The following is a 12,611-nucleotide window of genomic DNA, read 5'->3' as shown; positions in this document are numbered from 1 at the left end:
TCGGCCATGGGGGCGGCGCAAGCTTCTACCCCCGACGAAAGCCACCCCATTCGGTGCAAGCGGCTCTCCTGGCTTCCTCTCGGTGGATCCTCACCTGCCGACGTCCTCGACGAGTTCGAGAGACGATTACGCGAATCTCTCCCTGTACCCCCGCCACCCCCGGCGACCTGGTCGATTATTTCGCGACTTTATCCTCTGGAGAATGAAAAAGTCGAGGGCGAAATTTGCTCGCTCGAGGATCTCATTGTTTTTGGGATCAAGTTTGAAGGAAGATTCGGGGCAATTTTATTTAGGGGTGTTTGTAATATATTCTTCCACGGATAAAGGGAAGCTTTATTGGAGGAAAATTGGAGGATTCTTGGAATAATGGTTTCAGAAATCGTGGATGTTGGGAACGATAAGAATTAATTAATGATTGTTGAATTGGTTTCAATATTTGATAATGGAGAAAAGAAAGTTATAGGGTCCTTCCGCCACTCGGGAAAGCAGTGACGAAATCCTAAAATTATTCTTGAAATCATTCTACCATTTGATTGCATTGAGTAAACACTATGTGGAATGGTTTAAGAATTGATTATTCGAAATGTTCGAAATGTTTTCGTGGACCTTCCGTCCACGGCAAAGGCGTTCCTCTAATTCGTCGCGAGATTCCTTTGTGTGTGTCGTCTGAAACGCGTATTATCAACGATGGATGCGTGTGGTCGAGCGAATTCAGGCCGCGAGTTCGCCTGCGTCCCGAGAATATAGGAGGTGACCAATAAACACCGGAAACGGAACGCGTCAACGTTACCCTACACCATGTTGTGATTCTAAGCGGTGCTATCACGCCTCGCGTTCGACTAATTTCATAACAACCGACAACACTTCCCCGCCTTGTCCGTTGCGCTCTTTATCTCGAATTCTGTTCGCGACGCTTCTTTTTCGTTTCGCTGGAAAACAAATTCAAAGGTTCGAAAAGAATTGTTTCAAATCTAGGCTACCCTGGATGGCTTCGTTTCACTCGAAAATAAACGTAGAGTCTGATCTAATCGAAAATAAGTATGTTCGATATTTTTCAGTCGTAGCAGAGTGCGCTCGAGCGAGTACATTTCCAACTGGATTGATAAATTGAAGAATACTTGTTATAAATTCATTGTAATTCGTTCAAAAATACATTGGACTATGGTAAACACAACCGTGACGTTGCATAAGGGCATTGCCAAATGAATCCTTCTCGCGGGCCAACTGTACAGGCCCATATTTAAGGAATGTTTAATGAATCTATCATTCTTAATTAGACAAAATGAAATCAGGGGGTTTCGAGATATACCTTATTCTCTAAAGTTACTTTGAAGTTTTGAAAAAGCCTGTAAAGCGATCACTTGGGGAATTCCTATTGAATTCTGTCGCGTACTCACGAAATATTACAAATATTACACCATAATTACTCAGTGGTGGACAATCACTCTTTAACGACGAGAAGAGTCGCGCAGGCTGCCAGGACGTCGTCGTCCGTCGGCAGGAAGTCGTGGCTGGTCGATGAAAATAGCGCATAGACCACCGGGGTTACATAGATCAATGAGCGCCGATGTTCTGACAGACGAACGAAGATGTCTTTTAACAACCACCGAAAATCGTGATGTCCGCCACGCCTCGCCAATCCTTTGAATCCGCTCCGCCTTTTCCGACTAATTGCCTTCCGTGCGTCGCTCGACGTCGTTCCACCGTGTCGGAACGCGTTGCGTCGCGGGACTTTGACAAATCTCGCCCTGACTCGGCTTCCAACATCCAACGGTTGATTATGTTACGTTCGTGCTTCATTTTTCCTATAGAAACAAAATTCGATGTAATTCTTGCGAAGACACAGATTGGTTGCAGAAGGTAGTTAGGGCAATATTCTGGTGAACTGTGTACAGATCAAAGAACAGATCGATCCATGGGATCCAATATACATAAATTTCAGAACGATTAGATTCCTCGCACGTCGCGTTCGTTCGATGGTTGATTTTACACCGTGGTGACCGAATCTCCGCAAGGACGAGCATTTACGATTACGCGGGCCCTCGCGACCAATCGCTGCCCGGTACATAATGGTACGTGTTGGCAGTTAACAAAATTTGGTCTCGAGAAGGCGAAGTACGAATTTACGAATCGACGCAGGCAAATAATTAATGTACAAGGTGGTCTATTAAATCTTGACGAGTGTACTAATTGACAAAGCATGGCATTGAAGCTAGACCACCTTGTATTTAAACTATATTTCTTCCTTGGTTATTTAACTCTTCTTCTTAAACTAGATATTTATAGCGATCATGAATAAATAAATAACGTATCATTCTTTAAACATCGGGTTAAGTTTGAATTATGAAGGGACACATGTAAGAGGTGCGAAGGTAAAGTTGAGGTATTGGGAGCTTTTTAGGTCGAATTTTGGGTAGTTCCTCGCCATATGGGGCTGCTCGAGTGATTTTCGGCCACTCCAAAGCCCGTTTCGGAAGGAAAGTTGGAGTTCTAAGAACGACGAAGCGCATTTGTCACGCACGACACAATGGACGTTCTCCGTCCACACGACCAGGAAGTGGAGACGGAAAGACTGTATCTGGAAGAGTAGTCGCGGCAAGTTTATACCACGAAAATTGTGATAAAGAAACTGTCGACAAGAAAATTTGTTATTGATCTCGGATCGAAGTAAAATTGACCAACGAAATGAGGAATAGGGGAGAATGACTTGTTTTTTTAACTATGACAAAATTGTACGAAATATAAGAAGAGGATAGACGTGATCAAGCTTCTAGGATTAATGAAATCAATCACCTAAAAATCAAAAACTAAGTGAATTCTATAGCGAAGAACTCGAGCTCGATCAGGCCAATATTAGTGCGATATCTAAATTTGATAAGTTTAGTGTTTCGATGTGATCCAGAGCAAAGAGAGGTATGAAATCGCGGCGGGTAAGGGGATGCGAAAATTCTAGGCGACCAGGGGAGTCGCTGGGGTGTCTCCGACGAGCGAGGAAAATTGTTCTAATTTCGCACAGCTTCTAGACAGAACGATGACACCAACAGAAGCAAGACCCGATGATAGAGGGGCGGCGCCGCGCTTTGCGATGGCGTCTCCTTCGATTTGGTGTCGGATTTCCCAGCGAGCCGCCATTTTACCCGCTTCCTATCTGTCTCTCTCCGCTCCCTCTTTCACCTACCGCCCCCTCGCACCCTCTGGCGCGACTCCCGTAGGATAAGGACGCGCTTACTTATCAAAACGATCTCGGGACTCCCCGACCGCTTTTCTTCGTCGTCCTCTTCGTCCTTCTCGCGCCCTCCACCCTCCTCCTTGTCGCGCCTCCTTTAAAGGATTACCGGGAAAATTGTTGCCCATTAAAAGTCGTTTACTTTCGCTGAGCGTGGTTTACTCCGAGCGCGATTATTAATCTGTCTCGAACGAAAATTGCAGACTATCGGACGGAAGCATGGAATGATGATATTTTTGCGTTGGGGGAGGGATCTAGAGTTCTGAAGTTGTAGGTGTAGCTGGGATTGATCCGAGTCCTAGGGAGACAATTTTAGTTGCTCCGATTGTAGGGCTGGTGGAGGGCTCGGTGCGCAAGATGTTGAAGTTTGATGCGTAGTGTGAACAACCCTTCCAATGCTGAATTATTTTTAGATAGTGATCTACTATCACTAGTGGGCCAATTTGTGGGATTTATCTGTGGACCATGTATGCTTTACTAAGTCTTCATTGCTGATGTGTTTCTGACTTTGGAAAACACTTTATCATGCACAGGTAGAGAGTATCGTAATATAGCACACCTACCAGTGCCTGTTCGAACCGGTTGACGCAGCTCGCGCCGATTGAGGCGGATCCGCGTCGACAGGGATCTGCCTCCAATCCCTTCCCTCCCCGTAAACAGGAACGATGCTGAAACTGCTTCGAGAGACTCGAGTAATAAACAAACTCGCATCCAAAGTAGGACCTTAATCTACCCAGACCCTAGTATACAAGATATTACTCGACACCCCTAGTATACCACTCTTTGACTCCTAGATGCTCCGAAATCTAAGCGAGCATTCCCCTACATCCACCAGACCCCTGCACTCCCCCTATCCCTTCGTGATAACTAGCTCGCGAAAAGCAGAAATCCTGGAACAACTCGAAGAGAACGTCAGGGGACAAGAGGCTGTCGAGAGACGGCTCCTCGGCGTTGGTCAGAATCCCGCCGTTTGTACCTGGACGGGAAGGTATTCCAAGCTCGACTCGCATTAGGTGGTGGACGCGGACAGGGCAGCGAGAGTGGGGGAAGCGGGTGGAAGCGACAGAGCGAAGCAAAGCGGAACAGAGCGGAGCCGTAGCGGCAACAACACCGGCACCAGCACACCGGGCGTCGTATTTCGCTGTACTGCGTTTAATTGCATTCCAAAATGGCTCTGTGCAAAATCGACCCGACGATCCCGTCGACCGTCCTCGTTCAGCCCCTTGAACCTCCAAAGCAAACGGCCCGGCATCTTCTCACGGCGCGTATACATTCGAACGAATTAAACCTGCCAGACTCCGACGCGACGATTCCCTGTGCAGTCGACGATTGTTCGAGTACAACAGCTACTGTTTCATGGAGAGGAGAGCATACGTGGAGAGGACTGCAATGAAGACCTTTAGCGATGTGGAAGATAGGTAGGAAGGTGATCTTTTTTTCGAGGGGCAGAAAGAGACCATTTGCTTGTCTATTTTTGTGATTAGGGCTTTTCGATACTTGATGTTGCAATGTTAGGTAGAGTATGGAAATAGGAATTGGCTGTTGTGGTTTAAAGCAAAGGGGGCAGTCTTGGTATAGCGACTCGAAAGCAGGTTTACCTCGTAACGAATCGTTTCCAACTGGTGTTCAGGAAAGTCGAAGTTAGGCGCCTAGCATTCGTTTTATTTTCTCAAGAAAAAATATCGAAGCCAGTCAGAAAATTAAGATCGTTCCTTCTCTCTACTTCCTCCTTCAGGTTCCCTAAAACCAGAACTCAAGAGCAATGTCATCAAGCTTGTCCTGCATCCAGCTTCCAGGGGAACATCGACGCACGCGAACGTTCGAATAAACCGAATAGGTTATTTTTTTTTTTTTTTTTATTCGACTGACGGGACCGATATCGCGACCGATCGAATCGAGCGACGCGAACGGTCAGGTGTATCTCGTATTTCCGTGTAAACGGTGTCGGTATGTCCGCGTGTACGCGGGCGCACGCCTCTATATCTATAAAATTCATATCGAGGAACAATAAGGGAGGTTAGGCTCGAGAGGACTGTCGTGTTGGTGGCCGTCATCGGACACCTCGTCGAGATAGCGGCTATCTTCGTCCGCGGCTATATAACGCATACGCGACAGCTAGAATCCGTTGACAATCGGTTCGGTTTATTTTTAGAAGCTGACATTCTTGGTGTACACAGGTGAACGACGTCCAGGGTATCGAGTTGCCCCAGGACACCCCCCCGGAATCATCCTTTGCTTCTGTAACCTCGTTCCCCCGACCTTTACTCTGGAAAAAAAGACAAATTTGTATTTTCTGTAAATATAAGAAATTGTTTAGTAGAAGGTGAAGGTAAAGGGGCATGAGTAATGAAGAATAATGTGGATACCTGTGAACAATACGGGGTTTTATCAAAGGGGTTGGACCATCAGGGGGTTGGAGTCCCACTCTCGTTGAAATAGATATAGTAGTATTTTTAAATAATTGGTTAGTTTATTATACTTTATTTAGCCTATGATTGATCGCTTTAAATATTCCGAGAAGAAACAGCTGGATTCCTCTGAAAACTAACTTTTTTAGGAAACAGTAAATACTGTCTCGTATCACTATCGAATCGAGGCATTGACTCCACTTTTCTCACTTTCCACTTTCGCAACCCCTTAGATCCAAGAACAAAACAGGTATATGACACTTCTATCTCCATCTCTACTAATTTCATAAAATCCTCTCTTCCAACCCAGAGTAAAAGTCTGTCTTCTTCCCTTTTTTTCTTCCAACCTTGGGTGCAGCTAAAATTGCTGCTATTAAAATCCAACCTCGATTCCAAAGCATCCCCCGTGTCCTCGCGATGCTTATCGAGCGGAGATTCGATAGAGCGTTCGAATAAGATCGTTCTGGAGGACGGGAGCGATCTCGACGACGCAGAAAGGACAAAACGCAAGATTCGCTCGATCCCCTCGCGACAATGAGATCGCGTTGGCGGGAGGATTAGGCGACGTAATCCGTCGGTTATTTCTCCATTAACGGGGCTGGAAAAGAGATCGGTGCGGGAGATTCCGGGGCTGGAAAAGCGCGAACAGGCGTGAACACAGGTAGCCAGGTTTGGGACCTTCCACGGAGAAGGCCCTCCTAATGCCCGAAAATATGCTCTTTATGTGTCACTGGCCACTTTATGCCACGGTTCCGTGTCACTGGTCCAGCGCGTTGATCCGACAGCGCCGTTGGCCTAACAAGAGTAACAACTAACGAGCCCCGCCGTGCGTGAGGTTTAATCTATGCGCGCGTGAATGCGCTTCTTCATTGGATCGCTCTTAGGCGCGATTGTTAGTTTGTTGGCAGAAGCTGAGTGTCGGGAGTTGATTTTCACTAGAGCTGAGCACTTTCACTTCTGCATTAGTTTGTGCTAAATAGGAGAGCTGAGAGCCACTAGAGATGAGCACTATCACTTCTGAGTTAACCACTAGTCAATCACTATCACTCTCGAGTAACGTTGCAATGGTATCATAATCTAGGTGTCCTAAAATCACACTCGAGTGATTTTAAGACCTCACGGGTCGATACAAAATTATTGAAAGCGATTTCTGTCCAGTATTTCGATCGACATATTCCACTGTGCATCGTCAAGGGAAAAACAACGTAATTTCTGCAGGTCTTTTCGACGTCTCGAGCCCCCTTTCGCTCGCTGGATACTTATTATTAGGTGCGTTTCCCGCGCGACATGTTTAGCTGCGACAGGGATGATGACAGTCCACCGTTCGAACTACCCTCAAATCACCGAGCGCGCCTAACTAACCGTGTAATCGACGATTCCGACCTATTACGACGACATCCTACGCGCTACGATTTCTCCCTGGTAAAGTACAGGCGGCTCGTCTATTGCGCCGAGCGATAGTAATAATTAACGAACCTTATTGTTTCCCGAGCGCACGCGCGTTTACCCTGAAATCACGGCTCCTTTAAAGCGAACGACGCGCGAATTTCGCCTCGTGTCACCGTAAATTACCCGGAATTTTCTTCGAATTTTGTGACACTGTAAGTTGGACTAGTAATTGAACTGGTAAAAAGGAAGACCTTCCGCTTGTTACGCTGAATCTTCCTTAGCTTTTCATAGATCCATTTCTTATTTATTCGAGCACTCTAGATAGCCACGTACCGTTTGACAATAGGTTCTTAATCGTTTTACTTCTGCGTATCTACTCTTACTCCTCATTTGGCACCACTGTTTGGTACCAAAGTATCGTCATCTTTCGAACTGTTATTTTTTAACCACGTTGCAGCAAACGATCGACATATCGTGCACTAGAGTAATTAATAATGATAACAGCGCTTTTTAGTTTGGTAAAAGGAGAGGTCTGTCGTTTGATCGCGAGCGAGTCGAGATTTATGGTGACGGCTAATTATTATCGGACCGATGCAGGGTGGAAGAGGCGACGTATGCTCGTCTCGACCGCAACGACGACCCTTAATCCACTCCTAGGGGGGTGGCGGAGATCGCGGTAACACGAATGCGTCGTCAATTATGTCGATTCACCATAGACGTCGAAATTGGACGCCAGACGCGCTTATTAGGGTTAAACTTCGCGGTGCTCGATGACGCAACGAACCCATCCTATAGATTTTCCGATCGTTAACGCCGGAAACAACAATCTTGCCGAAGAAATTTTCGTGACGGACGAGGATAAAAATAGATAATTAGATTTGCGCGAAGTGGGCAAAATAAATCATGACTCGAAGAGGAGAGTACTATAATTTATATAATTTAACCTAAATAGGAATTTATTTTACTCGGGAAACATTATCGGGAAACATTATTTATTTTACTCGGGAAACTTTGCTTTCAATATTTGTTTACACTGTTGCATAGTGCGTACAATTTGTAGTTTCCTGCACATTCAAATTTCCTATAAATTCGTAGAAATCCATAGCCTAGCAATAAACAATACGGCTAGTGTCTTACGTTGATTTTTGTATTGTTCCGGAAAAAGTTCACCTATCCTCGATTACTTTGTCCATCCATGGAACGAATCGTCGTGTTTTTAATGAACGTATTTTCTAGAACGCAACCTGAGCGTTACGTTGGCGAAATTGCCGAGTGGCGATTCACTCTGTATTTTGGTATTTTGATTTTAGCACGTTTAGCACGTGTCCTCGCGTCCCCGCGACTCTAATATAAATGCAACCGCGCGCATTCGGCGCGCTCTTATCTGCGACGGTCTGTGTCAGGTGAGTTTTGTGGGAAAAAAAAGGTGGACGCAGGTCCCCGGCTAGAATCGTCTTACGCTGACTCGCACGATTTATCTGCAGGTAATGTACGACTCTTGCAGCGTGGCACAATATGGCGCCCGAGCCCTACCGACTAGTTCTCACACTCGTTTTCGCGTTTCGACAATCGGGAAAACCGTTCGAGCCTTTCGATGTTAGAATCGCCACTGGAACTTACGTGTGTCTGTTAGAGATGGTGTAAGGTCTTTGAAATTAATGGAGGAAATTGTAGAATCTCCAGCAGTGATGGGCAAAACCCTAGGTTTGTCTCGTTTCCTCTTTTGAATATCTTCCAAAAAAAGAAACGAGACAAACACATCGACGAACTTCAGATTCATTCGAAGTCTAGGATTTTGGCCATCACTGATCTCCAGCCGCACCCACGAGGCACTCTTTGCTTCTGCTTTCATTGAATTGATTTTGAACAGACCTCTAAACTTAGAACTCTAAATTCCAAAATTCCTATAAATGCATAAAAATCCGCAGCCGGTAAAAAATATGCCTGACGTCTTAAGAATCGCTATTATTTATAAGTGTTGATTTTTCTATCGTTGACTAACGGATGACTAATGCTTGCAACTAAATAAAAAGTGGGAATTCCAGCGAAATTCAAGAAAGAAATAAAAGTTAATCCCTTTTATCGGGCCCTGTTGTAGTTTTGTTGTTTCCGATTCTGTCTCTTTCCCAAATTCTGTCGCTACGATTCTGGACTGGTTTCGCTTCCTGGCGCGCTCAGGCACGAGAAACGACAATAAAAGGCTTGACGCCATAGAGGTATTGCCACTGTTATACCGACAATATGTTCCGGATCCTTAATAACGACGACAGCGAGCGGTATTAAGAGGTATTACAAAGCGGGGACACTTGAATGCGCGTCGAGGAGGGTTCTCACTCTTGAAAAGAGCATCTGAACACAGAGAACCCTGTTGCCCCCTCGATGTTATTATGAACTCCCTCCCATTCACGCCACGTTCCTGTCTCGCCCCGTGCTCTCTCTTCGTCCTCTTCTCCGATCCGTGGACTTTCTCCCAGCCGTCTTTCTCCGTTGCACCCTCGTGGTCCCACCCCTGGTACACAACCACACGCTGCACACAACATCCGTGCGCGTGTATTTACCGTTTTTTGTCGGGTGCTAAGCCGACAACGTGCGAATTTTAAGGGGGTGATTCCGTCCGATTATCGATGGAGATCGCCTTTCTACGAAATCACCTGATTTCGCGCGCGTTGACGCGGATAAACGAGAAATAGGAGGCATCGTATACGTATTCGAGTTAATTTCAAAGCGAATCGTTGCATGTTTTCATTTCGCGTATTTAATGAAAATTCTCAACGCACGAAATGAAACGCATAGTCAATTCTACGAATAAAATGGTACATCGTACAAAATTTTTTTCGCGGCTCCGAGTGGTCGTCAGAAATGAAACCAGCCAAGAAATCGGATGTTCCCTTGGTCTTGTTCGATGATGGAAAATTCGTTTTTCGTAATTCACCGATAATTCTTGCGCCCAGGCGCCGCGACGACGACGTAAAAAATGCGAAACGAGGGGGAAGTTTCGCAGGTGTCGCGTTACATCATTGTATCCGTCAGGATGGAGCACCCCAATAGGGGCAGATACCACGCGTTCGCGTAAGCGCACGTAGGCGACGAGCGTGGCGTCGCCCTTTGAACATTTCCCCCTCGTCCCTGTGCGCGCGTATCGCCATCGGGGGATGGCTTTCAAACGATGAAATCGTCCATACCGCAACCAAGATTTATTTAATTAGAGGTTTCACCCTCGCTTCGACGCGCGTTGTTTATCTTCGCTGCGACAATGTCGAGTCCTGCCGTCAACAATCCAAATTCCTCCGTTTCTTCATTGTTTACTGTTCACATTATTTCCTATTCTCTTAGGCTTTGTATTTCTTATCCTTCTGTTTTATTTTCGAGAGAGTGTATCTATTAATAAAAACGAAGGTAAAATGAAAAAGAGGATTTGATTACTGGCCAGAATCGTTCCGAATAAAAAGAGAAACCACGTCCACGTATCGATTTATTCGCAAGTTCATCCAGCCATCCTTTCCACCTTTTCTTTTTTAAGGTATCAGCTCCAAAGCTCGCGATGTCTCCCTTACCATCGCTTTTACAGAAAATCGGGACAAACAAAAGTCGCAGCAAATTAAATTCCCTGGCCTCTTTCTTCTCCGTTCTTCTTTCTTCTTCGATGAAGACGGAGGAAAACCGGAAACGTTCGTTTACGAAGCGTTTCTTGGTCGTGTCTGTAACGGGAGCTCGCGAAGAATAAATTCGATCTGTTTCGCACGTAAACGGTTCGCAAACGCTTGCAACGCGACGGAAACACGCGACTTTCTCGCGGACCGCGCTGGTTGGCCGCCTACGAGCAAGAAGATGACGTATTCGGGACGAAAGCGAAACGCTGTTACGGCGATTCCCTCGCGCTGACCGCGCAGAAGGTCCAAGGCCGTCGTTCCTCTATCGGCTTATCACGACCAACTTAGCCAGACTGCATACTTACCACGCTGTGGGAATTGAGTAATTATCGCGTCACACCTCCGGGAATTGTATTTATAGCGTCTCCAGGAAGCGTCCCGACGCATGCACATGTGCTGCTGATTAAGACGGGAGATGGTTCAACTACTGCAGCATCGTATCCATTCTCCAACAAGGATGGACGAATAATCATTTGTGTGAATGAAAGTAGAGATTGTGCTGTTTCACGAAAAAAATCGACGAGAATCTCCACGCGCGTTGGTCGACTATATACTATACAGTTCAGATAAAATATCTTAAATAGGAAGCACAACTTCGGGAAATGGAAATGTTTCTACTTTGACTACTTGAAAATTGAAACAGTATTCGGTAAACAAAGAGAAGCTCCACCAAAGTAAACTCGACTGTAAAATTACCCCAGATCCGCGAAGATTTTATTTCCACTTTGTGCACGTGTCACATCAATTGCCATAACAGCTTTCTTCCGTTGGAGCGGCACGTTCGAGCTCGAGTGTCGAGCACAACTGGAAATTCAGACGATCCTCCGCAATTGACACTCGAACCCGGTTAGCATAATATTTGTTTTCCGCATTTACAGTGTGTTAGCCGGCGGCGCGCACCGCTCGACCGCAAACACTCGGGAACCACCGAGCTTGTCAAAATATATAGCTGCAATTCATTACCTGGGGAAGGTGTAGAATCCCAGGTAGCCGAGGAGGCGCCTTTTGTCCGAGCTAAATGGATTCCCAGCGAGCGACTGCCAGTCGATGCTTAGTACCGCTCGACAAGGTGCGAAGCACACTTTAAAGAGGAAACTCGAAGCCTATCCGACCATCAAAGGCGCGTTACGCGCCTCGAAATGCGCTGTCGTCTATTTTGACCGTCGCTTCCGATCGATTAGGCGCACTCTTTCGTAATTACAGCGCGATTTCTCGCAAGCCGATTTCTGATCGGTGACGATTCGAGGAAGAGGTAGATGCAATTTAACATTTTCTTATGAAAATATATATAATGCTAAAATTTTCTTTCCGTATAATTACGAGAGGGATATGGAAGCTATATAATGTGATATATGCATTAGTATTAGTTTTACAACCCGATCAAAATTCACGAATCCGAACCAGATTTCTTTTCTTTAACACCTGATATTCAAAATTAATTTTTTTAACTTCTTAATAAAAATTCTTGTCACCTATATGTAAGTGACGTGGGGATCAACGTGTTAATTGTTATTGCATCTTGTACTCGTTGTTTTTCTAAGAAATGTTAGTAGTAGCACTACTAAAGAACTACCAAGAGCGATAGACACCTATCTTTGAAATTAGAGAGGAAAGGGCTCTTTCGATCATTTTCTCCGAAAATGGTAGCAAAAGTTACTGCCAACTGAAACATTAATATTCCCTTGAAAGGAAGAGGATAGAGTATAAAATAAGGGAAATGGCGGTTGTAGATAGATCGTGAACGGGTTTGAGTAGCAAAAACCGAGGTGAGTCGCGGGAGACCAGAAGCCGCGATTTATTAGGCAAACCCTCGCGACGCGATGTCACGCGCGACGTAACTTATGGTTGGACGGCGATGCGGAGCAGCGATATACAGAGAATAGCCGTATATAACGAAGGTTATGGTGTTACCGGTGGATGGTGGAGTGGCACGGTGTC

Source organism: Hylaeus volcanicus, chromosome 1 (assembly GCF_026283585.1).
Source record: "Hylaeus volcanicus isolate JK05 chromosome 1, UHH_iyHylVolc1.0_haploid, whole genome shotgun sequence".
Classification (NCBI taxonomy): domain Eukaryota; kingdom Metazoa; phylum Arthropoda; class Insecta; order Hymenoptera; family Colletidae; genus Hylaeus; species Hylaeus volcanicus.
The sequence above is the reverse complement of the archived record's forward strand: the minus strand, read 5'-3'. Positions refer to the sequence as shown.